The sequence below is a fragment of the Corvus cornix genome, chromosome 4, assembly GCF_000738735.6.
Source record: "Corvus cornix cornix isolate S_Up_H32 chromosome 4, ASM73873v5, whole genome shotgun sequence".
Lineage (NCBI taxonomy): Eukaryota > Metazoa > Chordata > Aves > Passeriformes > Corvidae > Corvus > Corvus cornix.
Window position 1 is genome coordinate 70,706,358 of NC_046334.1, and position 25,637 is coordinate 70,731,994.

Genomic DNA, 25,637 nt, shown 5'->3' on the forward strand with positions numbered 1-25,637 from the left:
GCTATTGCTCATCCAGATCAAGCTGCCCCACCTGTCCCAAGCCCATCTCCATCCCAGCTCCTCATCTCAGGGTGTTCCCAGCTTTAATCCATAGCATTTTCTGGATCCAAAAGAGCAGGCTGGGTGGAATTAAAAGCCAAGCAGCTGACAGGCCTCACCAGTCTCGAGCTGTTCCAGTAAGGGAAGACATCAAAATTATTCTGGAGGCTACAGCAAGTTGGGCAAAGCCCCAGAGAAACCTCGGCAGGTGACATGGAGATGTGACAAGGTACATTTGTACAGGGTCCTGCGAGGCTTTTTGGTCTCATCCTTGGAGGTTTTCAAGTCCTGAATGGACCAGCCAGGGTCCACCAGCAGCAAGATGGCCTGGAGAGCTCCCAGGATCCTTTCCACCAGGAATTATCCTGCCATGGAGTTTTTTGCAAGCCACGCTGGGGCTATCCACCAGCATTCCCCTGGCCAGAGTCCTCATCCTCAGGGGGATTTTCCCCCCTTTTCCCATCTGCTCTCAGAGCCCTGGGTTTGGATCCGGGCTGGCATCCTCCAGGATGCACCCAAAGGCAGATAGGAAGGATTTTCCATGACCTGTCTTATCTGTCCCCGTCATCCCAAGGGGCAGCAGGACAGGATGGTTTCAAGCTCAGCCCAAGCCACCATCCCAAATCCCATGTGTCCATCAGGAAGGGTTCATCCGTGGTCTCATCTGTGACCCCTGTGGCTGCCCCCAGAAAACACTTGGGGCCAGCTGTGTCATCGTCCCCAGTGAGGTCCCAGTGGCAACCTCTGCCCAGAAGAGCACCAGCTTTGGTGGCACAGGGAAACCTCCCTCAATTCCCTCAGTACAGGGAAAGGGCAGTTTGATGGAGCAGCCTCAGCGCTGGCTGCAGGCCTGAGGGTCTGGGATGCCCCATTCCATGGGCTGGACTGCCTGGGGTCATCCCAGCCCTGCATGCCTCAGTTTCCCCTTGTTAAGGGGTTGCCAGTGGGATCCCTGAACAATCCATCTCTGCACCCCATCTCTGCTCTGAGCCCCTGGTGCAAACATAGCCCAGCAGGTACCTCCCATCCCCAAAAATCACCTGGAAAGGGTCCCACCGGCTCAGCCCTGCACTAATCCACCCTTTTGGGAAGGTAGCTGGGGATGAGGTGCTGCCAGCTGAGCCCGTGGTGTCCCCAACACAGGGGATATGGGGAAGCTCCTGATCACCCTGGCAGTGCTCCAGCACAGAGCACTTGCCTGGCTCTCCAGCATCAGCCTGAGCATCCTCACACACCCCCAGCATCCCAGATCTCAGGGATCCCCATGTGATCCCCTGCTCCAGCCCAGCTCCATGCCCCCAAATGCCAGGAGGACCCCGCCCCCCACCCCCACTTTTGTCACCACATCCCCCTGCGCGATTTAGACCCCTGCCCTGGGCGGGATGTTTTGGGGGAAGGCTGATCCTGCCCTTTGGGATGAGCCATCCCCCCCGAGCGGTTCCGAGGAGCCGCCCCACGAGCCCCGCCTGGCTCTGCCATGACCAAACTTTGCCCAAACCTCTGTCCCCGCAGGAAGGACAACGAGGGGACTCGCCACCGGCTGCCACTCGCCGCCCACGCCACCAGCCCGGCCGTGATTCATCATTAACTCGCCCCGAGGAATTTCTTGGGCGCGGAGCCAGCCCGGGAAGTGCTCGCTCCTCCCCGGACACCACGCTCGGAGCAAGCCCTCATGGTGGCTCGTCCCGACGGTGCCTTGTCCCCAGGGCCGGAATTAGCGCTGCTAAACCGGAGCGATGCCCTAAAACCCGCCCGGTGCAAGGTCCCGGTGCTGGGGGGGTCCAGCTGGATCCAGGGGGAGTTTACAGAGGGGGGAATCACAGCTTTCCCCACCCTGAGCCACCCAGCTCCGCGCACCCCATCTCTGCTCCGACCCCCGCTGCCAACGCAGCCCGGTGTCCCCCCCAAAAATTCCCTTACAAAGGGTCCCACCAGCTCAGCCCTGCATTAATCCACCGAAAACCCTTCGCTCCCCTGCCCGGCCCCAAACAAAGACACCCAGCGAGAGGGGGAAGGAGAGGAAAAGCAAAGATCCCACAAAAAGCCAGCACCCACCGGGATTTACCTGGGCAGCCCAGGGTCGCGTCCTGCAGCTCCCCATCCTGCGCCGACCGCGAAATTCATTGTTTCCCTGCGTGGTATCCCGGGAAAAAGTCCAAAATAATACCTGCGGAGAGCAACCTGCTGCTGGGCTGCGGCCAAGGGCTGCCCTTCGCTCGGTGGGATTGGCCACGGCGCCCGCAGGAGCTTAACTCTTTGTGCCCACCTCCGGCAGGGATTTTGGGAAGGGATGGCTCCGTCTTCCTCAAAGGGGGATTTGGGGCTGGTGGTTTGGTTTAGCTTCAATGGGAACTTCGGGGTCAGACGCTGGGTTTTGCTGAAATAAGGATTTGGAGTTTGCCTTTTCTATTTTCGCATGGGGATTTTGGGGTCTGATGGCTTGGTTTTGCATAAATAGGGGTTTGTGGATTTGGAAGGTTTTGGGGTTTGCTCAAATAGGGATTTGGGATTCAGGAGCTTGGTTTTGCTCAGGGAACTTGGAGTCAGACTGGGTGTTTTTCTTCAAATGAGAATTTTGGGGTCTGACAGCTTGGTTTTGCACAGAGAAAGTTTTGAGGGTCCAACAGCTTGTTTTGCTCAACTGGAAATTTGAGCTCTGACTGCTGGATTCTATTATTATTATTATTATTATTATTATTATTATTATTATTATTATTTTGGTTTTTTTTCTTCTCAAATAGGGAATTTCAGGCTCTCAAAACTTGGTTTTGCTCAAACAGGAATTTTGGGATCTGACACCTTGTTTTTCCTTAAGTAGGGATTTTGTGGGTCTGATATCTGAGGTTTGGGTTTGTTTTTTTTTTAACAGGAATTTTGGAGTCTGATGGCTTGTTTTTGCTCAAATGGATGATTTGGGGTAGAGTAAGTTATTTTGGCTAAGGGTTTTTTTTTTTTTAATAGGGATTTTGGGGTCTGACAGCTGGGTTTTCCTCAAATAGGGATTTGGGGGCTGACGGCCTGTTTTGTTTTTTGTTTATTTGTTTGTTTTTCAAAATGGGATTTTAGGGTCTCAAAGCTTCTTTTTTTTTTCATAAATACAGATTTGGGACCCTAACAGCTGGTTTTATCTCAAATAGAATTTTGGGGTCTGACAGCTTGGGTTTTTTTTTCAAGTGGGGATTGCTCCAAGCAGCTCGCTTTCACTCAGTTATTTTGGGATCTTTCTATCAGGGAACTTTCCCATCCTTCTGGGGATGCTTCCCAGCTGCATGCCTGAAATGAAAGGCTATGAAGAGCTCTCAAAGAAGGGCAGAGAACTGGATGAGTGGGATGAATGGCATGATGCATCCATAGAATCACAGAATGGTTTGGAAGGGACTTTAAACCTCATCTCATTCCAACCCCTGCCATGGGCAGGGACACCTCCCACTATCCCAGGTTGCTCCAAGCCCCATCCACCTGGCCAAAAGCTGGACCTGGATGCTGCCCTCCCTCCTCTCCATCATTCAGAGCAGAGCCCTGGTGACACACGATGGCTCAGAGCTCCTTTTCCCACTTTCCCAGCTGCCAGCACTGTGGCGGGAGAGCAATCAGGCTTCCCATCGGGGGCCGTCCAGCCCCAGCACTTACTCTGGATTATTTGCAGTCGTGGAGGGAGGGAAATAAGGCCACACAAAACTCCCACTAATTTAGACTTATTTGCTCAAGTGAATTTTCTGTTGGCAGGACGTCTGGGGATCAAAGGAGTCACCGGTTGGGGCCTCGCAAACAGGGCCGGTGTTGGTGGGCAAATAACAGCAAGAGCAGTAAAACAGCAATAACGCCAAAATAATCAAATATGGGTTAATTTGCATTTAAACCAGGGCCAAACGCACTGCTGGGGTGCACGGGGAAGGTGTAAATTATACCAAAATGCATTCCTGTGGAGATTCAAGCTCTTAATTTTGCCCTTTAACTCCAGAAGCAGAGAATTCCAACAAACAGGCTGGTTTCGGGATGTGAGTGCACCTTGGAAGTAGCCACGCAGACAGAGAGCCCTTTCCATCCCTGGCACTGCTCTGGCAATAACCAGAGCTGGCTCAGAAGCTCTGCTGGGAGGTGGACCCTTCCCAGTAGTGGTTTGGGGAAGCTGCTGGAGCACAGGAGCCCGTGGCTGCCCAGCAGGGAGCTGCAGCAGGCCCAGGCTCGGCAGATCTCACAGGAGACAGGCAGTTTCCTGATGCTGTAGCTGGTGGAGGCTGTGCTCGTGCTCCCTTTGGGAGCTGAGTTATGTCTTAGCACTTCCCACAGATGAATAAATCATGATAGGAGAGGCTTTGGAGAGCGCTGGAAACTCCAGGATAACCCGTGCTCCTGGCGCTCTCAGGCAGGGCATAAACTTTTGAACCCTAAACTCCCATTTCTAACCCAGGGCTGGGGTGGCTGAGACAGGAACTGCTCTGCCCACCCAGGTCACCTCCAACAGAGCCCCTCCATCCCCTCTGAGAGCCAGCAGAGACCCCCAATTCTCACCCAGCACCCCTTTGTGCCAGGGCTCCTGCACAGCCAGATGCAGCCAGGCCACCACGTTTCCCTGTCCCCATGGACACAACCACCAGGACTTGCTCTCAGCCCTTTGTGGGGTTTATCGTCCTCTGCTCTGCCCTTTTTGGGTGGCTGTGGTTGGACTGTGCAGCCAGACCCGACCACCTGGGGTGACCTCCAGCCTGGGACTACAGGGTTGGGGTTACCCACCTAAAAATCCTTTCCTACCCAGCCATGATGGCCTTGCTCTGTCTTGGGGACGAGGCTTTGAACATCCATCCAAAGCCACCTTTCTCTGGAGGAAAGGAAGAATTTACTCTTCCAAAATCCAAACTCTTTGTTCCCCATGTCCTTTTTCCTTTTCCTTGCAGGAGTGGCAGCCCCCAGGCAGGGTGATTTCCATTCTCTTGGGGCTGTTTCATGTCAAGATCCCAAAGCTCTCTGAGGTCCTTGGACTACACCTGCAGGACTGGTTCAGTGTTTTCTGCACCCATCAGGGAAGGAGGAAAACATCAGCTGCAGTGAGGTCTGAAGGAGCATCACTGGCCCGGGACATTCTCCAGGGAAGAGGGGTGGAAAGCATTGATGTGCTCAGGCATGCGGCGAGGCGGAGATGGGAATGGGAGCAGAGACAGCAGCTCCCTGCACTGGGATTTCTTCCTTGAAAGCTCTGGGGAGCTGCTTTTCAGTAGAAGACATCCCAACGTGAGCAAGAGCCTCCCTCCTCTCTTCACCCAGACTCCTTTAGTTAGAGGGAAGACCATTTTCAAAGCCTTGAGGAGCAGAAAAAATCCCTAAATAAGGGTATCCTGGATATTGAGCATACTTTGAGGTCATGAATGAAGTGGCATCTCCATCCCAGGATGTCTGAGTGCCTTGGCTGGGCAATGTCAAGGCCAGCCTGGTCTGGTGACAGTGACAGTTCTGAATTTGTGCTGGAGGCCTCCAGCGCTTTCCAACCAGCGCCACAACAACTTAAACCCAGCTCAGACCTCAGCTGCAAACTGAGTGTGCCTGTAAGTGCTTGGCATCCAACAGGCTGCACACTGAAACCAGAATTCCTGCAGTATCTCCTCACCAGGCTCTGTCTGAAGCTCTTCCCCGCTATCTGTTATTAGAGATTTCCAGGCTGGTTTTCAGAGGAAAGACCCTGTTTTCTGTGACAGCCAAGGGGTGTGGAACATCCAAGGGTTTCCCTGTGCTTGTGGATAGAGATGCTGCCTTGCCTGATTTGTTGTGAGTGCCCTGCAGGAATCACAGCCAAATGTGCAGGATGGGGCTGGTAGGGGAGCAGGACTACGCCATGCCAGGAAATCCAACCTTTCTGCTGGGAAAGCTGATAAAATCCCCAGCAGCCTGCACAGCCTGAGCAGCCTCTGTGGCTGAGCACCTGGGAGAAATGTCAGGATGACGCCGAGAGTTTATTTGTGCAAGCAGAAACTGGTTATGTGGTCAAACAAACCTTCTCTGCACCCAGGGGGTTCACCAGCACAGTGACATCCCGCTGGTCTGGAAGTTAAAATGCTGGGAGAGGCTCTTCCTGCTCGTTAAGTGGAATAATTTGAGCCTGTGTGAGACCTCTTCATACCCACACAGAGCTGGGGAAGGGAGAGGACCTTCTCCAAGCTGCCACAGGGGATGGCAGAGGGTCCTGAGGCTGGGTTGACCCCAAAAGCTGGGTTGATGCCAGCTGCGGCAACGGGAGACGCTTTCCATCTCCAGTCAATGGCATCTGCCTGCTCAGCTTGAGCCAGCACGAACAAGCCAAAAGACTCTGGTTTATGTCATCCAGAGGGATGGTTTCCTATTCTGGAAAAAACATCCCTGCTGGTATAAGCTGTCTCCTCCTGTACCAGCACAGGGCAGACAAAACTTCTCAGTGCTGGCAAGCCACAGCCTGGTGCATGGGCCAGGTTTTCCATAAATCAGGAGAGGCTCCTGCATCTCCACCTGTGGGTGCTGAAAGCCCAGGGTGTGTGCTGGGTGCTTGGCCGTGGGGTGTGGGTCAGGTCTGAGCTGCCTTGGGGGAGGATGTGAATTATCAGGTTCCCCAAATAATGTCCAGACCAGAGGATCATGGAATCATAGAATCATGGAGTGGTTTTGTTTGGAAGGGACCTTAAAGCTCATCCAGGTCCAAAGTCCTATCCCAGGTGGATCCAAGCCCTGTCCAGCCTGGCCTTGGGCACTTCCAGGGATCCATGGGCAGCCACAGCTTCTCTGGGCAACCTGTGCCAGGGCCTCACCGCCCTCACAGGGCACAATTTCTTCCTAATATTTAGTCTAAATCTCTCATCTTTTAGTTTAAAACCACTCCTTAAGCATCCTTGGGTGATTATCCAGAATGAAGGAAACAAACCTCCCGTTCACAGTCCCAAAGCATCAGGCCAGGCCTAGTAAAAATAAACTGGAGCAAACCAGGAGGGGCAGATTTCCACTGCAATCACCAGGTGTTCAAGGAGCCTGTTTGGAAGTGCCCTTTCTGTCCATATCAGGAATTAGGGATTTGCACAGCCCCCTTGGCTCGGGGTGGGAGGTTTTTTTCAGGGAGGAACACCAGGCTCAGGACTAAGTTGTGTGTACTCATGTTGTCCCATCCAGCTCCATCTCCATCGTGGCCAACCTCTGCTCTGGAGAAGAATTGGGGGCTGTGTGGCTTCAGCAAAAGCAGAAGCATGAGAATCCTCAAGTCTTGGGAAAGATCTTCTGGAGGAGCAGTAAAAGACTGAGCAGGAAGCCTGGAGCATCCCTGTGGTGGCTCCCAGGCCTCTCTGTGCAGGATCCAAGGTTGACAGTCCCTTTCCAGGCCACAAGGACCCAACTGACACAGTCCATGGGCAACAGGGAGGGATTTGGCTGACTGGAGATGGACGTGGGCTGAAATGCTGCCTGAATCCATGACCAGCTGATGGCCCTGGACTCCTGGGAATTTGGAGGTTTTGGTTAATAAATGGCCTGAGTGCTACAAACACATCCCCCAGCTACTGCCTCCCCCATGGCTCTTTGTCCTCGGAGGAATGTGGGTATTCCCTGCCCTGAGGACAAATTCCTTTGCAGTCACTGGCACTGACCCATGACTGGGAACCAGTTTGCCCAGTGGGTGAACCAATGGTTTTGCCTCCAGTCCTGCTCCAGCCGCCATCTCCATCTCCAAGTCCCTGGCTTCCTTTTTTTTTTAGGCTGTGTGACCAATTCCCCTCTTCCCAACTCTCTGAACTGCACTTCCCAGCCACTGAAGGATTTGTCCTTGTTCATCTCCAGGCTCATCCTCCTCAATCCACGCCCTGGCTTGGATGCCGTGCAGAGAAAAGAAGAAGGAAAAGTCTTCACAACCCAGATTTGCAACTTTGGTGGCATCAGGATAGCCCGGAACCAGGAGTCACCCCTTCCCATCATGTATTAATCCCCCAAAACAGCAAGGAAGGATCCAGGTTTGGCCGGGAAGAGGGATGGAAGAGGGTGGGAGCAGAGAGGTGTACAACCAAAATATGTGCTGCCACTACAGGGTGATGCCTCCAGGCTGCTTATCAACCCTTTTTCCTGAATGTTTGTGGTCAAGGCAGGGTTTTACTGGTCATGCCAGGGGATTGTGGCTTCCCTGAGCACCACTGGTGGTGGGGGAAGCCTCTGTCCTGGAGATAACCATGGCTCGGACCTCAGTGGCCTGTGGGCAGTGGGACAGAGAGACTTTGAAGCAACAAAATGGAAAACCTCGGAAAGGATTCACAGGCAAAAAGGAAAACCTCAGAAAGGATCCACAGGCAAAAGTCCCTCTTGTTTTGGAAGCATTTTTGGCTGCGATCACGCTGTGATTTCCCGGTCAGGAAAGACTTTGTGGATCACCTGGGAGATCCTCCTGCACTCGGGAGCAACCTTTGGAGCAACTCAAGCATTTGTGACCCACCAAGCCTTCACCCTGCAGGGACAAACCAGCTTTCCTGTGTAGTCCCCTTGCATCCTCAGCATCCCCCAGCCCGTTTTGGGGAGGGGGTGCTCCTCCACAACAGGAGGATGGAGCAGTTGGCTCCTGGTCCAAGCCACAGGAGATGCCAGGGATGGGGGAATCCTGGCTCCAACATGATCCCCTTCCCTTCCACCAGGTGAAGGGGGGCCTTTTCCCAGCCATCAGCTCCTTCTGCTCCTTCACTGAGGGATGATGGATGGGGAAACCCAGGAATGGGATTTCTGTGGAGCTGCCCTTGTGCTCCCAGCTGGCCTAAGGACCTCACCCCATCGCCTTCTGAATGAGCCACTGAGAGAGTTTAGGGTGAGGAAGGAAAAGAAGGAGTTGAGGGGATGGGCCAGGGAGGGAAAATTTCCATAGCTGCATAATAAAGGTGATTACATAAGGGCATCCTGCGTCATCTGCGGCTGGCATCTCCGGAGAAGTAATTACATCTGCACCACACATCTAAAGAAAATATTATCACGTTGGCTTCCAAATTCTATAATTAGCTCTTGCGAGATGTGTGCCAGGGCCTTTATCATTCCGTGTACGTTGGCTATAGAGCCAGGCGCAGACACACGGAGGTTTTTTCATTTGCCAGCTAGGAAAATATTTGGAGTTTAGTGTGGTAGCTGACCCCAGTCCCCCTGGAAAGGGCGGCTCTGAGGGTTTGAAGTGGTGTGTGAAGAGTGGAACATTTTCCCAGTCTCCCTCAGTGCCTGCCGGGCCGTGGGGATCCAGCGGGAGGGCAGGAATGGCAAAGCCAGAGCTTGGCTTTCCCTGCTTCTTCAAATGCTTTTTGATTTCTGCCCTAATGCTCTGAACCTCAGGAAGGCTTTTTTTCCCTCGCTAAAGAAGTGACCTGATTTGCAGGGAGGTGTTGCCCTCACAGATTCGCAGGCTCTCTGCTCCGTCGTATAAAACAAACCCCTTTTGCTCGCCCAGCTTTGGACTTCAGAACCAACTCTGGCCTTTGAACACTTCTCCCATCCCTCCAGATCCTCGGCAAAAGGAAAAAGAGGCTTTGAAATGGAAGCAGAGGTTGCAAAGCTCTTGGTTTGATGGAGGGCTTTTCATGTGGAGCTGGAGATGGCCACGGGACAAAGCTCCTCTCTCCAAGCTGGCAGCACGAGGGACACGGCAGGGGCAGGGATGGATGGAGGATGAATGAAGCAGGGATTTGGTTTCTTTCTGTTTCCATTTGCTCATAACCAGCCTGGGAGCCCTGGGAAGTGCCAGCAGCTCTGCTGCAAACAAAACAGTGGAGAGATTTATCCACATCTCCTCCAAAGAAGCTCCTCCAGTGACGACTTCAGCTGTAAAGTGGGGCTGTGTAGGACCAGGAGAGTGGGAGGGAGTGCCAAAATCCCGAGGGCTTGGTGAGAGAATGGTTGTGTTGTGTGTGTGAGAGCGTGTGAGTGTGAGAGTATGTGTGTGCAGCTCGGATAAACCATCCTTGAGCGGAAAAAACATCCTCTCTGTCCTGGCCTCGTAGAGGGGGGTGGTGACAACTCCTCCCTGTTTCCCAGTTTTGCGTTATTTCCACTCAGAAGATGCAGAGAGCTGGAGGATGGGGAGAGAGGAGGGCTCCAAAACTCAGCAGAGCTGTCATTAGGGCCAGATCTAATGAAACCTGGGAGCTGCCCTGTGAGGACTGAATAACCAGCCCCGGAGAGACGAGGTGAGACCTGCCCAGAAGAACCATTTTGCTCCTGTTCACAACCACTCTGAAGAGCTGCTGGATCTGTCAGTGATCAGAAATGGTCTTTCCAGCAGAGGAAAACCCAGAGAGTCAGACAGCAAGCATGGAAAAATCTGTGATGTCTCCGCTGAGCTGGCTCCAGCCCTGCTGTCCTCTTGTGCTTTTCCTGCAGCGCCCTGTGGCTGATACAAAACCTTTCTCCATTGCCCCAGTCAGCCCAAAGATCTTCACGGATCAAAATCACTGAGTCACAGAATGGGTTGGGTTGGAAGGGACCTCAAGACTCACCCAGTGCCCCCCCCCCTGCCATGGGCAGGGACACCTCCCACTATCCCAGGCTGCTCCAAACCCCATCCAACCTGGCCTTGGACACTTCCAGGGATCCAGGGGCAGCCACAGCTTCTCTGGTCACCCTGTGCCAGGGCCTCCCCACCCTCACAGGGAAGAATTCCTCCCCAATATCCCATCTAACTCTGCTTTTTGGCAGTGGGAATCCATTCCCCCACATCCAAAGTCTCTCTCCAGCTCTCTTTTAGCCCCTTTAGGTACAGCCTTTGTGACTTTCATTGCTCACCTGAGCTTTGCAGAGCACCTCAGGCACTGATGGGGCTCCCCAGAACGTGGGGTTGTGTGGTGTGGCTGCACCTTTGGGGACACAAAGCTGCTGGCATTGCCCTCCTGCCCTAACCCTGCTCACGTCACTGCTTCCATTCCAGTGCTCCTGGGGAACCCTAAAAAAAAAACCCCTCTTCTTTGGAAATTTTGCCTCCTCAGCACCTGTGTCCCAGGGAGAAGGTGGGAAATACCCCAGTGACACAGCCCTGGGCACATCATTCTGTGTGGGAAGGAGAGAGGTGGGGAAGGGTGGTGTGGGAGCAGGGAGGAAGGGAAAGCAGCCTTGTCAATGATTTGCAGGAGAGAAAACAAGTTCCTGGATGGTTTCGTGGTGAGCCCAGGGGTGCTGGGTTAATGGTCGGGTTTCATGACCTTTAGAGGTTCTTTCCAGCCTCGACCATTCTGTGATGTTATGTTTCCAAAGGCATGCAGCAATTCCTAGCTGGGGCTGCCCAGCCATCCTGAGCCAGCCCAGAATGTGTGGCCCAACTCCAGGCAGGGATTCCTGGTGCTTTGTGCAAGGATTTGCCGGAGGAGAAGGCGCTGCCTGGGCTGAGGCACCACCTGCTCTCTCCACTCCTGTTTTCCTCTCATCCCTACCTTGAGCTCGGGGAAGCAGAATTCCTCAGGCGTGCATGTAAAATGGGAAGCACTTGTGAAACAAGCTCCAGAGGAGCTTGGCACATGTTACAAGCTTGCACTTCATCTATTTGGGACAGAACTCACCCCGGCACAGCATCCTGATTAATTTGTCTGAGCTGGGAGCAATCCCACGCCGTTCATCTCACCTGTGCTGCTGACAGGGGCTGTCGTGGGATCTGCCTGTGCAGACACCAGGAGTATTCCCAGCGTTTTTCCTCAGTAGTTTTTAGGGTTTTTTTTAAAATGAATCCGTGCTGACAAATTGCTCAGACATTCCCAGGAGCTTTGGTGGCTTTGGGGCAGCGCTTCAGACAGGACCAGAGCCACAGCCAAATGACGCACAGATGTGGAGCTGTCTCCTTTTCAGTGTGGAAAGGGGGAACTCTTAGCCAAAATAAAACCCCATCAGGAAGCAGGTGAAGGCAGAAATCAGGGAGAAAAGGAAGAAACCACTTCCTCAGGGAGTGGTTGGTGGCCTGGGGAGCTCCCTGCCGTGGGATGCAGTTGATGTTTGGTGTTTGAGGGGAAACTTGGCAAGTTCATGCAGCAGAAATCCGTCAGGATCTGCTGTAAATTGCACAGAAGGCAGATTTGGGAGTGTATTGAGGGAATACAAAGCAGGCTGTCAGACCGACCCTTTTCCACTGATCCCTGCCCTTTGGTGGTAGAATTGTTAAGGTTGGAAAAGACCTCTAAGATCATTGAGCCCAAAAGTTCCTATTGAAGTTCACCCCTAAAACATTAAGTGCCCCCATTGTGCCCCAGGAATGCAACAGACTGTGCAGGAAGATCTGTGAAAATTCAAATTGTTGTAATCCAGAGCTGCTTGTGTTCATGGTTCCACAAAAAGCAAAAACAAAACCGAAAACAACAAAAAAACCCCACCAAAAAACCAAAACCAAAATTAAAAAAAAAAAAAAACAACCAAACCCAAAACCCCAAAACAAAAAGCCCCAAACAAACAAATGAAGAAACAAACTAAAACCCCAAAAACCAAGCCCCCCCCCCAAAAATACAAACCATACAAACCACCAAACACCTTCATATTTTGCTAAACTAATGAAACCAGGGAATTTCCCAAGCTGAGGATGGATTAGCTGCCATGAAAGTTGCTAAATCTGCACGGTAGGACAAGACATGCACCTCCAGCAGGAAGGTGGGATGGTGGGGAAGGGGAGATGGGGGCTGATTTTTTTTGGGCAAGCCGTGGGAAGGATGAGCATCCCTGGGGAAAGGCTGCTTATCCCATGAGGAGTTGCTAAAGACCTGAATTCCCTAATAAGGATGGGAGCCACAGTGGGGTGGATCCCAGGCCACCCTAAATGTGGTTTCCCTGGACACAAGGAGTGGCTTTGCTCAGAGGCAGCGCTGTCCCCGGGCCCAGCTGGAAGCTGGGCAAGTCCCATGATGTCACTTCTGCAGGTAGAGGGGTCCCAGGAGCTTCAGGGGACAAGGCCATCGTGCTGTGCCGTGATGCCACTTGGCCCTTAGTCCCAGGAGGAAAGAAAACTCTGGAGAAGCTCTCCAGGGCTTGGTGAGGAGATTTAAACCTTGATCCATGTGCATTTATAGTAGAGGGTGCAGAGAGACCTCTGAGTGCTTGGAGAAGTGACAGGCAGAGCTTGGGCAAAACATCTGGAGGGGCTGGAGCGTGTCCAGGGAAGGGAATGGAGCTGGGGAAGGGTCTGGAGCACCAGGAGCTGCTGAGGGAGCTGGGAAAGGGGCTCAGCCTGGAGAAAAGGAGGCTCAGGGGGGACCTTGTGGCTCTGCACAACTCCCTGACAGGAGGGGGCAGCTGGGGGGGGTCGGGCTCTGCTGCCAGGGAACAGGGACAGGAGGAGAGGGAACGGCTTCAAGTTGTGCCAGGGGAGGTTTAGATTGGCTATCAAGGAAAATTTCTTCATGGAAAGGGCTGTCCAGCCCTGGCACAGGTGCCCAGGGCAGTGTTGGAGTCCCCTTCCCTGGAGGGATTTAAAAGCCGTGTGGATGTGGCACCTGGGGACGTGGCTCAGTGGTGGCCTGGGCAGTGCTGGGGGAATGGCTGGACTGGATTATCCTGGAGGGATTTTCCAGCCTAAACGATTCTGGGATTTTATCTGTGCCTGACTTTGTGTTTGTCTCTGTCACTCTTGGCAGCCCCTTCCTGGTCCCCATGATCCTGCTTCCCTCACCTCCTCATCCTGGGAAGCACCACCCCGTGAGGCTGGCACCTGTTTGCCTTGGGAAGGGTCTTTTTTTCCTTCTTCAAGCAAGGCACTGCTGAGATGCCTCTGGGGGAGGAGGGAGAGGGGTTAAACCCCCCCAAATGTCAGTGGTCCTAAAAATAGCCAGGCTTTTCCCGCTCGCATTGACTCACCCGTCACAGACCACAAACTCCTGAGTCACGTCAGGGGCTGTGGGGAAATTGTCTCTCCCTGCTCTGCTCCAAACAGGGATTCAGTGTCCAGAGTGACCCTTGGTCACCCTCAGAGGGACAGCCCTGCCCCTGTGCAGCGGTGCTGGGGTGGGGGATGGCGCTGGGATGTGTCAGCACCCCAGCACGGACGGGCTGGAGAGGATGGTGAGCTGAGCATCCTCACCCTCTTCTGCTTCTCCTGGCATTTCCTTCTTGGGGCTCAGCCCTGCCAGTGGGGGTTTCTGTACCTGCAGGTGCCTCCCCTGCAGGTGGAATAAGGTGCCCAGCAGGAAGTGGGACCTTGTTTGTGTCTATTCCCACCCCACTAGATTTCAGCCGTCTCTGGTTTGAATCCTGCTCCCTCCTGCAGCTCGCAGTTCTCTCCCACCCCTTCCCGAGTGCCAGAGCTTTAACCCCACGTGGGAACAATTCAAAATACCCTTCCCAAAAAGCCTCACCTAGGGCTCCCAGCTAAAGAACAGAAATGAAGGGAAAAAACCCGAATTATTTGGGAGGTGTGGGGACCAGGAGTCTGTCCAGCTGCCTCTGGGATCACAGCCAGGAGCAACACAGCCTCTAAAAGCCACAAGGTGACCCCAGAAGCCCTCACAGCCAGCAGGGAGGTGGTGACCACAGGAAATGGGGCAGAGGAGCGGGTCCATGGTCCTTTGGTGCCTGCTGACCCCCTTCTCCCTGCAGGTGCCTTCCCACCAAGAGCTGTCCCCTCTCCAGCACCCAGATCCTCATGATCCTAACCCAGCATTCCCAAAACTCTGCACTTTGGTCATTGGGGCCCTCTCCCACCAAGAGGAAGGTGCAGAAGGATGTGCTCACATCTCCCCTGCTCGGTCCCACCGGAGCAGAGACCCCCATCCCAGAGCTGGAGTTAAAGGAAAGGTTCTCACCGATATTTTGGGAGCCGCTTCCTTCCCCTCCCCTCCTCCAGAATAGCTTTTTGTCTTTGGGTTTATTTTCTTTGTTGCCTCATAAAGGTTTGACCCTGGGGTGTTTTGAATGGACTCGAAGGCAGCATTGTATTCCTCCCGGGATGTGGCTGCCTCGGGCACGGGGAGGGAGGAGGGAATTCCATTGTGTCCAACCTTGCGGACCTTCGGGGAGGAAAAGCAGTGGCTTCTCCTGCTGGGGCTTCTCTCTGCTGAGCCCCGTGTCCTCTGCCAGCTCCTCCCTTGGCTCAGCCCATCCAGCCACCCCCACTCCTGTCACTTGTCCCTCGCAGAGCTGCTCAGTGACAGCTCCACCAGCACAGCTCCTCTGCAGCGGGAAAATGGGATATCCATGCCCTGGCCAGCTCCATCCTGGCCAGTCTGACCCAGACCCTTCCCAGGGGTCTTCACCCCTCTGCTGCAGCTGATAAAAGTCACCACAAAATCCCTGTGGACCCCACAGATGGATCCAGCTGCTTCTTGTGTGTTTACATCGTCTAAAAATAAAGAATAAAAGCTCTGGTTAATGATGCGGCCTCCTGACCCACCAAAGGATCTTAGAGACCTCAGCTTTCATTTGGGCTCCCTCTTTTCCACCCAGAATACTTCAGAACCAACAGTGTCTCCCAGGACAAAAAGTTGTTGGCATTCTGGCTCAATAAAGTTATGGAATTTACTCCACAATTCAGTTTGCAATTGGCCACATCAGGTCTCTCCTGGAGGTTCACAGGCAACACAGAGGAAGCGACTTTTAATTCGATTTTACAAAATTAAGAGCAGTGACATAACTGCAGCAGCATGGCCTGTCCTCAAGCTGGAGATCAGAAAATCACTGATAACAACGGAGGAGGGGAAAAACAAAAGCTCAATAATTTCTGTTCTGGCTTTGGGAAAAGCAGGCTGATGTTCTCATATTGCACAGGGACAACAAAGTGCTTTCTAGTCCATTAGTAACCCAGGAAGACACTAAATGGCATGGCCTGAGGATAAACATTTTTAAACAGCGGGTTCAGATTAATTTGCTCCCAAGAGTCCCGTGGAAGCAGGACGAGGAGAGGTATGGGCTGCTGCTCATCCTCTCTAAGAAGTCCTGGGATTTCTCTCAGATCCCAGAAGAGTGGAAAGATGATAATTACAGGGCAATATTAAAAAAAAAAAGGGGGGAAGGAAGAGCTGGAAAGATGCATCTTAGGCTGGCAGAAAGGGATGCAGGATTAGAGGGATGGAGCGTGGGAAGCTGTCAATATAAATAGATGGCTCATACAAAACAGCGTTTCACAGACTCCTTCAGCCTCACCGGGGGCAGGTTTGTATCAAGTGACCCCGGCAGCACCACAGATGGAAATGTGCCCATGTGAGGAGCTTTGGTTTGGGGGTGTTGTGGTTATTCTGGTTAAAAAATGAGTTATCACAGAAACATGGAATGGTTTGGGTGGGAAGGGACCTTAGAGGTCATCCAGTTTCACCCCAGGGACACCTTCCCCTATCCCAGGGTGCTCCAAACCCTGTCCAGCCTGGCCTTGGGCACTCCCAGGGATTCAGGGGCAGCCACAGCTTCTCTGGGCACCCTGTGCCAGCCCCTCCCCACCCTCACAGGGAAGGATTTCTTCCCAATATTTCAGGTAAATCTTCCCTCTGGCAGTTTGAAGCCATTCCCTGTGTCCTATCACTCACTGCCTGCCCTTGCTGTCCCTCTTTTCTTGTCATGGAAGTTCACGATGGGGAGTGTTGGATCCTGACTGGATCCCGAGGGACTGGGACAGGGATGGTCCTCCCGGGCTCCCTCCTCCCTGTGCAGCTGGTGCTTAGATAAAAAGAGTCTGGGAAGAGGAGAATCTCACTGATCCCGCCCCATTTCCCCCGAGCCTCAGAGCTTTTCAGGGATGCCTCCCACCCAAAGCTGTCTTTGGATCCCCCAAAAGATTGATGCTGCCATCAGAGGACACTCTCCCCGACACTGCCTGCTCCCTCCTCACTCAGTCTAATGCTGTTCTGTTCCATCCTCCATGAATTTTTGGCAGGGAATTTTCGGAAGGGAATTATGACCTCTGAGAAAAGCTGCTTCACTTGGTTTATCTTTAACCCAGTGTTTGAGTCATCTCCAGTTGCGTTTTGAGGTAGAGCGAAGAGTCACGTCCCTTTGCCCCATAAACAGAGACTTTAACCCCTTTTAGGTTCTGTAATAGCTACTCTGGACATTTTGGTGGCTCTGAGGCACTCCAGGAGTTAAAATTCCCTGCACCAGGCTGCGGTTCCCCACTGGAAACTCCTCTGCACCTCCACGAGTCACCGGGACACCTGCGAGAGGTGTCCCTGGAGCAGGAACCACCTCACTGCTGCCATTCCCACCTCCTATGTGGGACACGCCGGCCACTGGCCACCCCCAGGGAGGCAGAATCCCCCAAGGTAATTCATGCCAATTACTGCAATCAGCTAATTAGCAAACAAGATCGATTCAAATGAAGTTACGGTGTCAACAGCTATTATGCAAGCTTGTGTGTGCTGGAGGAAAGCCATCCTGAGAGTCCTGGCGGTCAAAAAGCCCTCGGGGGTGGGAATTGAGGAGAGGTAAAAGGGATGTGGGGGGGGTAGGAGGGAAATTAAGGGGGAAAAAACCCCGTCGCTGAGACAAATTAGGGAGGGAAAGCGTCGAGAATGGAAAGTGATCCAGGTAATTGCTTGTAAACACAAAAGGGATGATGGAGAGGGATGATTCCCACCAGCCAGGCAGGGGTGAGAGGGAGAAGTCAGCTCTTCTTTGGGGAATTATCCGGGCTCCTCTGTAGGGCATCCCCCAAAGGTGAGGGCGCAGGGGTGGGAGGTTCTCCCTCCCGGAAAATTCCAGGCTGAGACAGCCCGGGAAGAGCTCTCTGCTCCCGGCCCCAGGACACCCATCGGAACCAGCTCTCCGGCGAAAACCGATTGCCACTTTTGGAAGCGAGTTGCCAGCTTGGGCTTGCCTGGGATGCAGCGATCTCCCGACGGGAATTAGAGGCAGGCTGGCTCCATCGCTTCTCCCTCTGGGAACGCAAGCCTGAAGCTGGCTGGGGCCACGAGGGTGGGACACCGGGAGCCGCAGCCTGGTGTAAAGCCTGCAGAGACATCTGCTAATCCTCCCCTAAGCCCGCTGTGATGGATTTAAAGGGTGTTTTTGTCGCTCGCCCCCGGGGCGATCCTCGGAGGATAAGCGGCCGAAGGAAATGAAGGGATTCTTCACTCCTGCGGTGGGGCAGGAAAGGGAGACGCGGCTCCCGCTGGGATGTGCCGGGGGCTGCGGGTGTCACCTACCCCGCGCTGTCCCTCGGAGCGCAGGGATGCCGCCCTCATCTCGCGCTGGAATTCGGGCAGGAGTTCGGCTGCCCGGCTCAGGAGCGGACAGATGCCGTGGTTTTATCACAGCAGCTGGCCCAGAGAAACATTATCCGGCAACCCAAATCTCTGGCTGCCTTTTAAACCCCGGAGGGGTGCAAAATTGCTTTGCACTCCGAAGCCAGGGGTGGAGAGCTGAAGGAAAGGGTTTTCCCTGGCTTCTGTCCCGGTCAAAGCTGGGGTTGGGGCTGTAACACCACGTCCCACCTGTCCTCAACTTCCCTTCTAAGGATGAGAGGGAAAGACATCAACAGATCGATGGGAAACTTCATTAAAGAGGGAAAAATCAGGTTTTCCAGCTTGGAGGAATAACCTCTGAGTGGTGGATGCATCCACAATGCTGGGATAGCTGTGCCAGGAACGTGGGCATTCAGGGCACAGGGTGGCTGCCCAGGGATGACTTGCAGGACTTGTTTTTAAAACAAACAGATCCCTTTTATCGCCTGAAATCCCGCACCTCCGCCACGAGGAAACGTGTGGAACAAAAGAAATGCCACCATTAATCAGCTCTGGACCTCGGGGCTTGGCTGAGGGACCTCTTCCCACAGCCACGTACCCACCTCCCTCGGTGCTGGGCACAACGCAGCCCTGCCCGGAGCCGGGCTGGCCGCTCCTGCCCTCCCAGCACATTGCAGGGAGAGGGAAATAATCCCTCCTTTCTTTCCCAGCTATCAGGAATGCACCACACCTGGTGCCCCTCGGGGAGTGTTTGCTGTCCCGGCGGGCGCCAAGGCCGGATTGTTTGCCCGGGGATTTTTTTTTTTTTTAGATATGAAATGTTATTATTAAAAGCTAATTTGGGCCCCTGAGAGCGTGGAGGGGAAGGCAAAGCTCTTGGCTGGCACTGAGGAATGTCAACAGGCCCTGGGTTGGTTTGGCTGGTCCCAAAGCTCTCCTGAGCTGCAGGAGATGAGTTTGGGCTTTGCTGGAAAACACGAAGGGGGATTACCCACCCCAAACACGTGCAGGTGGCACATTCACCACTTTAACCACAAGATCAGGTTTTGAAATACCTCATCCCAGTCCCCAGATTAGCTCCCATTCCAAACAGTCCCTTGGGAGGCTGCAGTGCAGCCCGGCAGAGGGAAACTGAGGCTCAGGAACGTGCTGAGGACGGCACCAAGTGCCAGTAGCAGGGAACAAAACAGATTAAAAACTTTCCACTTGGGACTCAACAGCACTAAAACCACTCCTTCACGTTGGGGACACCCTGATCCCAAAGAAGTCAAGCCTTGGGGCTTGGAAAAGCACCGGGAGGGAGGAAGAGTGGGGCAGGCAGGAGGAAGGAGCGGAGCAAACTCCTGCTGTGCAGTGGCTGGCAGGCAGCAGCTCGGCAGCAGGGATTTATTATTCACATTACTGGAGGAGCTGGGAGAACACCAGGGTCTCCCTGAGCCTGGCATGAGCATTATGGGCTGTGCTCAGCCCGCTCCTGGAGATGGGTGTTGCTGTCCTTGCTGAGCTGCACCGGGTGGAGATGTGGATTTTCCTAGCAGAGACTTTTTGAGAGAGGTGTTTGTTGGAGGAGGGAGAGATTTGAGCCAGGAACAGGTGCTGGTCTTTGCAGAGCCCCCCTCCCCTGGGCAGGGACTACCAGGGATCCCCTCCCCTGGGCAGGAGAGCCATGGGGTGCAGGGGCCTGTGGGGATGCAGCTCTGCCCATCTCATCCCAGCACCCCTGATGATTTTGGGGGAATGTTTTCATCCTCTCCTTTCCACCCTGGTGTCTCTGAGACACCTTGAGGAGCACAGCCTGGCCAAAGCAAACACCAACACATCCCTGTCCCCTGTCCCTCATCCCCTTGCCATTCCTGGCAGTGCTGGAGGCAGAGACCGCGCTGCAGGGAGACGTCTGAGGTGACACAGCCGGTCCTGCCATCCCAACATCTCCGGTGGGATGGCTTGGCTGCTCCTCCAAGTGCTTGCCAAGGGCAGAGCTGGGGCTGTAATGAAGGCAGCGGCCCATGGGGAGTGGAAGGAGCCTGTGCTAGATCAGCTGATATAATTAGAAAGCGGGGACAAGGAGAGGAGCTCCTGTGCCCGAAAGCTGGGCTGTTCTTTCCAGCTCCAGCAGCTGGGCTAATAAAAGCTCCGACCTCCCCTCGTGCATCATCTCCAGCGCGTGCCTGGGGGCTCTGCCATGGCTGGGAGCATGGGGAGGAGCTCCCACATTCCAGCTTTTCCAGGGATGGGGCATCTGCAGCCGCTCTGGGCAGCACCCACCACCATCACCTTGGCCAGTCGGTGTCCTCTGATCCCCTCACCTGGGCCTCACTGCTGGCACTGGGCAGTGTCCGTCCCCCCAAAACCACTCTTCCAGTTGACTTTGCCAACCGGCCCTGTGTCCAGGTTGTCTCTCCTCATGTTTTTGTTCAGGCAAGAACCCCCAAATGGCCCCGAAATGACCCCAAAATGGCCCCAAAATGACAACCTGCTTGCAAAGCCCTCAGGCCAAGCCCTCTGGTGATGGTGGGGATATGGTGGGTTTGTATGGGAACATCTCCACCAAATGAGATGACAGCCTGGGAGAGCTGGAGAAGAGACGGCTCCAGGGAGACCTTCCAGCACCTTCCACTGCCTAAAGGGGCTCCAAGAGAGCTGGAGAGGGACTTAGATGGGCTATTAGGAAAGAATTCCTGGCTGTGAGGGTGGGGAGGCCCTGGCACAGGGTGCCCAGAGAAGCTGTGGCTGCCCCTGGATCCCTGGAAGTGTCCAAGGCCAGGTTGGACGGGGCTTGGAGCAGCCTGGGATAGTGGACGATGTCCCTGCACATGGCAGGGGGTGGAATGAGATGGTTTTAAGGTCCCTCCCAATCCAGACCATTCCATGATTCTATGAAATCCCAGCCCCACAAGCCAGAGTTTCCCCATGGAAGAAGGAACTGGGTGAGAAGAGATCTCCATTCATCTGCAAACCCACCTGGTCTCCTGTGGCAGCACTGACCCCCCTAACAATCCCCAAAGCCTCCAAACTGACCTCACAACAAAGATTTAATAGGATTTAGCAACAGGGAAACCCTGGCTACCTGGGGAGTGCAGAACACACCTGGGCAGGCTGGGGGAAGCAATATTCCTGCTGGATTTATGGGACATATCCACCTGGATAGAAGAGGAAGAGATCCAATGGACCTTCTCAGGGCTGGAGGGAACATGGAGAACCAGGGTTTACAACACCAAGGTACCTTGAAATCCTGAGCCTACAGAGAAGATCAGTCCTGTGGGTGTTTAGGAGAGGGTCGTGGCTGCAGGATGAGACCCAGCCTGGTGCACTGGGCTCGTTCTCACCTTCCCTGCAAAATAACCGCCCCATCCCATCCAGCTCCCGACTTGTCCCTGGCAGGCATGGATCTGTTGGGCATCACTCCACAGACCTTCCCAGCAGGGAACCAACTTCTTCCAGTGCTGGACAGCCAGTCAGTCACTGCTTATCCCAGGTTTTCATTCCTGGCTTGGATCATTATTTTTATTACTGGTCCTGGGCTTCCAGAGGAAAACATATCTTTGGGCCACATACCAAGGGATTTGGTTAATTCGTCACCCGCAGACTCGCAGATATTTATTTAAAAGCGCCTCTTGTTATGTTACTTGGCAACTTCCGAGCCCGTGTGTTTCTGCAGCTGATAAATATTTGTGAGGTTGGTTGTGTGAAGAGCAGCATGTGTTAATGATCTGATTGCCTTTTTCCCGGGCTCCCTGCAAAGGGAACGGGCTCCATCGCCCATTGGTGCAAAAGGACCTGGAGGTGCTGGTCAGCAGTGGCTGGACATGAGGCCATGTGTGCCCAGGTGGGCAAGAGGCCGGTGGCATCTGGCTTGTGCCAGCACTGGGGTGGCAGCAGGGCCAGGGCAGTGCCCGTCCCCTGTGCTGGCACGGCTGGGGCACCTCCAGTGCTGAGGGCAGCTCTGAGCCCCTCACAGAAAGACTCTGAGGGGCTGGAGCGTGTCCAGGGAAAGGAACGGAGCTGGGGAAGGGGCTGGAGCACCAGGAGAGGCTGAGGGAGCTGGGAAAGGGGCTGAGCCTGGAGCAAAGGAGGCTCAGGGGGGACCTTGTGACTCTGCACAAGTCCCTGACAGGAGGGGGCAGCCGGGGGGGGGTCGGGCTCTGCTCCCAGGGAACAGGGACAGGAGGAGAGGGAACGGCCTCAGGCTGGGCCAGGGGAGCCTCAGGTTGGAGATCAGGAGGAATTTCTTCATGGAAAGGGTGGTCAGGCATTGGAATGGGCTGTCCAGGGTGGTGGTGGAGTCACAATCCCTGGAATTACCCAAGGAATGACTGGACGTGGCACGCTGGTTTAGTTGGGGCAGTGGGTGGTGCTGTTTGGCCAAAGGTTGGTACTCAGTGACCCCGGAGGTGTTTTCCAACCTGAACGATTCTGGCATTCTGGGATTATACCTGTCTAAACCTGGAGCATCCTGCTGGCTCTGGAGCATCTTGCTGCCACAGGATCAGGATTTGGCCCTGAAGGAAAGAGAGGCTCATGCTGGGCTCAGACAAAACTCATCCTTCTGACTCAGGAACCAGACAAAGCCAACAGGACCCACATCTTCATGGCAAAACCCCCCAGTTTTGTGAGATGGAAACTCAGCCAAAATCCCTGGGAGCCTGATTCCCAGCCTTGCAGCCTTGCAGGAACTCCTGCAGCTCCTGCACAACTCAAGGGGACTTTCCCTGCCAGGAGAGCTCTTGGCTCCAGCCAAACCTGGATCGCAAGGCGTGAGCCATCCCAGTTTCCTGATAGCTGCCTTAGCAGTTCTGTTTGCTTTCCTTGCTGTTTAGGGAACTCCATGGACCTTTTTGCCCCCCATGGTGGGGCTCAGCCTGCCCCTTCCCCCCAGAGTTGTGCCTGGGGCTGTGGGGTGATGGAAGAGAGGAGTTCTGGCTGCTTTAGGGAACCACCAGGATTATTGCAGGATCTCAGGTGCTTGGTCCACCACCACCACCTCCAGCATGGAGCATCCCATCCTACCTATGGCTCCTGGTGGCACCATGTCCTGCAGGAATCGTGGGCTCCTGGAATGGTTTGGGTTGGAAGGGACCAGGGATGTCACTCCCTAGACCAGATCCAGAGGATGGATCCAGTGGCCCAGCACGGAGGACAAAGGCTTTGCCCACGGAGCAGAGGTGTGGGGGAGCCAGAGGGGTTGGGGGGTCCCTGCCTGCTCCCCAATCCCGAGGACAGGGATGTCTGGGCTCCTGGCCTTGTGCCTCCATTTCACTTTCAGATCCCTCAAATAATAACCGTGTTTGCCAGCTCCTGTGACGGGAATGACTAATGGGAAAGATCCTCTGTGAAGGGAAACAAGAAATCTTGTTTCACCCTTTGTTTGCTGGATTTCTCTGACAGCCCCAGGCATGGCTCAGTTCCTCTTCGGGAGAAAGCAGATTTTAAGCCCTTCAACAGCTCCAGCAACACCCTCTTAACTCTTAGCCTTCCCTGTCGGGATAAAACTCCCTCCAGAAACTTTTTTGCAGCCAGTTTATCCACATTCCTGCTCCATCCACATGGAGTTATCACACAGCGAGTGCCTCCGACTGCTGATGCAACGTGGTTTTCACAGTGCATGTGGCAAACACCCTCCCCATCTGCCTGGGGGTTTTTTTGCAAGTCAGGGGACCTTCCTCTTTTCCTGTTTTTCCTCGGGATGGGTGACCAAAGGTGCCCTTATCATGGAGATGCCCCTGTGATGGAAGCAGCAGGGGATGCCCGGGGCTGATGCTGCAGCCCCCAGGGAAGGGGGGGCTCTCCCAATCCCGCCTCTTGTAGGACAAGCTGCTGCTCTCTCCCAGACATCTACAGCCAGATGCTGGACCTTCAGATGCTTCTCTCCCTGCTCTTTTTGGATCTGAGAGGGCTGGGAGTTGATCCCTTGGGACACCAGCCCGGTGACCCAGCAAGGAAGAGTTTGAGGAGGAAGGAATCTCTTCCCTGGAAGCAGACATGAAGCCACACAGGCACTTGAGCCGCTTTTTAAATGCCCACCCCTGCCCCGGGGAGCCGACGGGGACAATTTCAGCCTCTCCACACACTCCTCCTCTTCCCCGCTGCCATCACAAGGCCGGCACTCGGGACAAGGTGCCCGCTCCCCTTGCGTGAGCCCGGACACCGCAGACAGGGAATCACACCACTCCGGTATTTCCACGCCTGTTTTCGCCCGTTCGCCTCCCAGCCTTTGCAGAAAATAAATTCCCCAGCCAGGCTGAACTCGGATGACAGCATCGCTGCTATATTTAGCCACGGCAGATCGCCGCTCCAACCGGGGCCACACATAAACAAACCCCGGCGCACGGAGCCCGCCCGGAGAGGGCACGGCCGAGCGAACGGCGCGGGATGGAGCAGCCTCCCAGCCCTGCCTGCCCCAAACTGGGGGTGCCTTGCGCTCCCTGGTAGTGCCAGCTCCTCCCTGGAGGGCTCCGTGCTGGCACAATCCGCCGCCGGAGCAGTTTTGAGGATGAAGGATGCGCTGGAGGGTGTTGGAAGCAGAGCGCGGAGAGCTGAGGGAGTTGCCAAAGGTTATCCCGCGGGGCAAGTGGCATCCCCCGGCTGGGACTGCAGCCGCTGGCTCCCAGCTGGAATCCAGGAGGCTGCTGGCATTCCGCCCCCCTCCCGTGGACTGTGCTGTGGGGCAGAAAATGCCATAAAATTCCCCGCTACAGCTGTGCCCGCCCTTCCTACCTCCACTGCACATCTCCCTGCAGCCTTCCTGCTGGCAGCTGCCTGCTCCTCTCCCAGTCCGTGGTGCACGGAGCTGTACGGGCATTCACGGGGTGTGGAGCAAAGGGAAGAGGTTGTTGATGTGCAGCACGGTCCGTGCCTGGCTCACTGGCAGGCCTTGTCCTCCTTCCCCAGCTCCCCACGTGGGGAAGAGCATTGGGATGCTCAGGGGGTGCTCAGGGAATGCTTGGGGGGGGATGCTCGGGGGTGCTCGGGGAGTGCTCGGGGATGTTCAAGGGGATGATCAGGGGGATGCTGAGGAGGAACTCAGAGAATGCCCAGGGGGATGCCCAGGAGGGTGTGGAGCGTCCAGCATCCCAACACCCTCCTCTGGAGCAGAGACCATCTGGCCTGGGGGGCTGCTGGCAGCCACAGGTTCCCAGGCTCTCGCCTCGGCTCCGAGGAGGGGACGGGGCGACAGAGGGGGTCCCTGCTCCCCCCGGGCACACCTACAGCCCCGGATGGGGCTCTGTGCTGCAGTGCAGCAGCTCCAGCCCCGCTCCCTCCCGGGGAGCTGGCGGAGGGGATGCCCACCTTCACCCTCCCTTCATCGCAGCGCCCGCTCCGCCTGCTCCACCGCTCCTCCTGCTCCAAGCCCGGCTGCCGGGCCAGCGAGCGGGCTGAGCCGTCGGGAGGAGCAACAACCCGCTCCTCTGCTGCTGGGGATGCAGCCCGTGGAGCTGGGACCCCCAGGAACAGCGGGCAGTGGGGTGGGCGTGCACCCACGGCTTGGGGGCCGCGATGGGCGCG

General features: G+C 54.9%; 1 protein-coding gene across 5 annotated transcripts in view; it reads right to left on the bottom strand.

Annotated features, from left to right (window-relative positions):
• Nucleotides 1-25,637, bottom strand: part of LZTS3 (leucine zipper tumor suppressor family member 3) — a 46,630-nt gene that overhangs the window by 19,970 nt on the left and 1,023 nt on the right. The window contains exon 1 of one of the 5 annotated variants that reach the window (XM_010402119.4): nucleotides 2,105-2,685. The exons of 2 other annotated variants lie outside the window; for them this stretch is intronic. The gene's annotated coding sequence lies outside the window, so the exon portion shown is untranslated. Of the gene's footprint in view, nucleotides 1-1,537; nucleotides 1,633-2,094; nucleotides 2,686-25,637 lie in introns of those variants that run through there. 2 more of the 5 variants (XM_019287165.3, XM_019287166.3) reach the window with 2 other exon arrangements.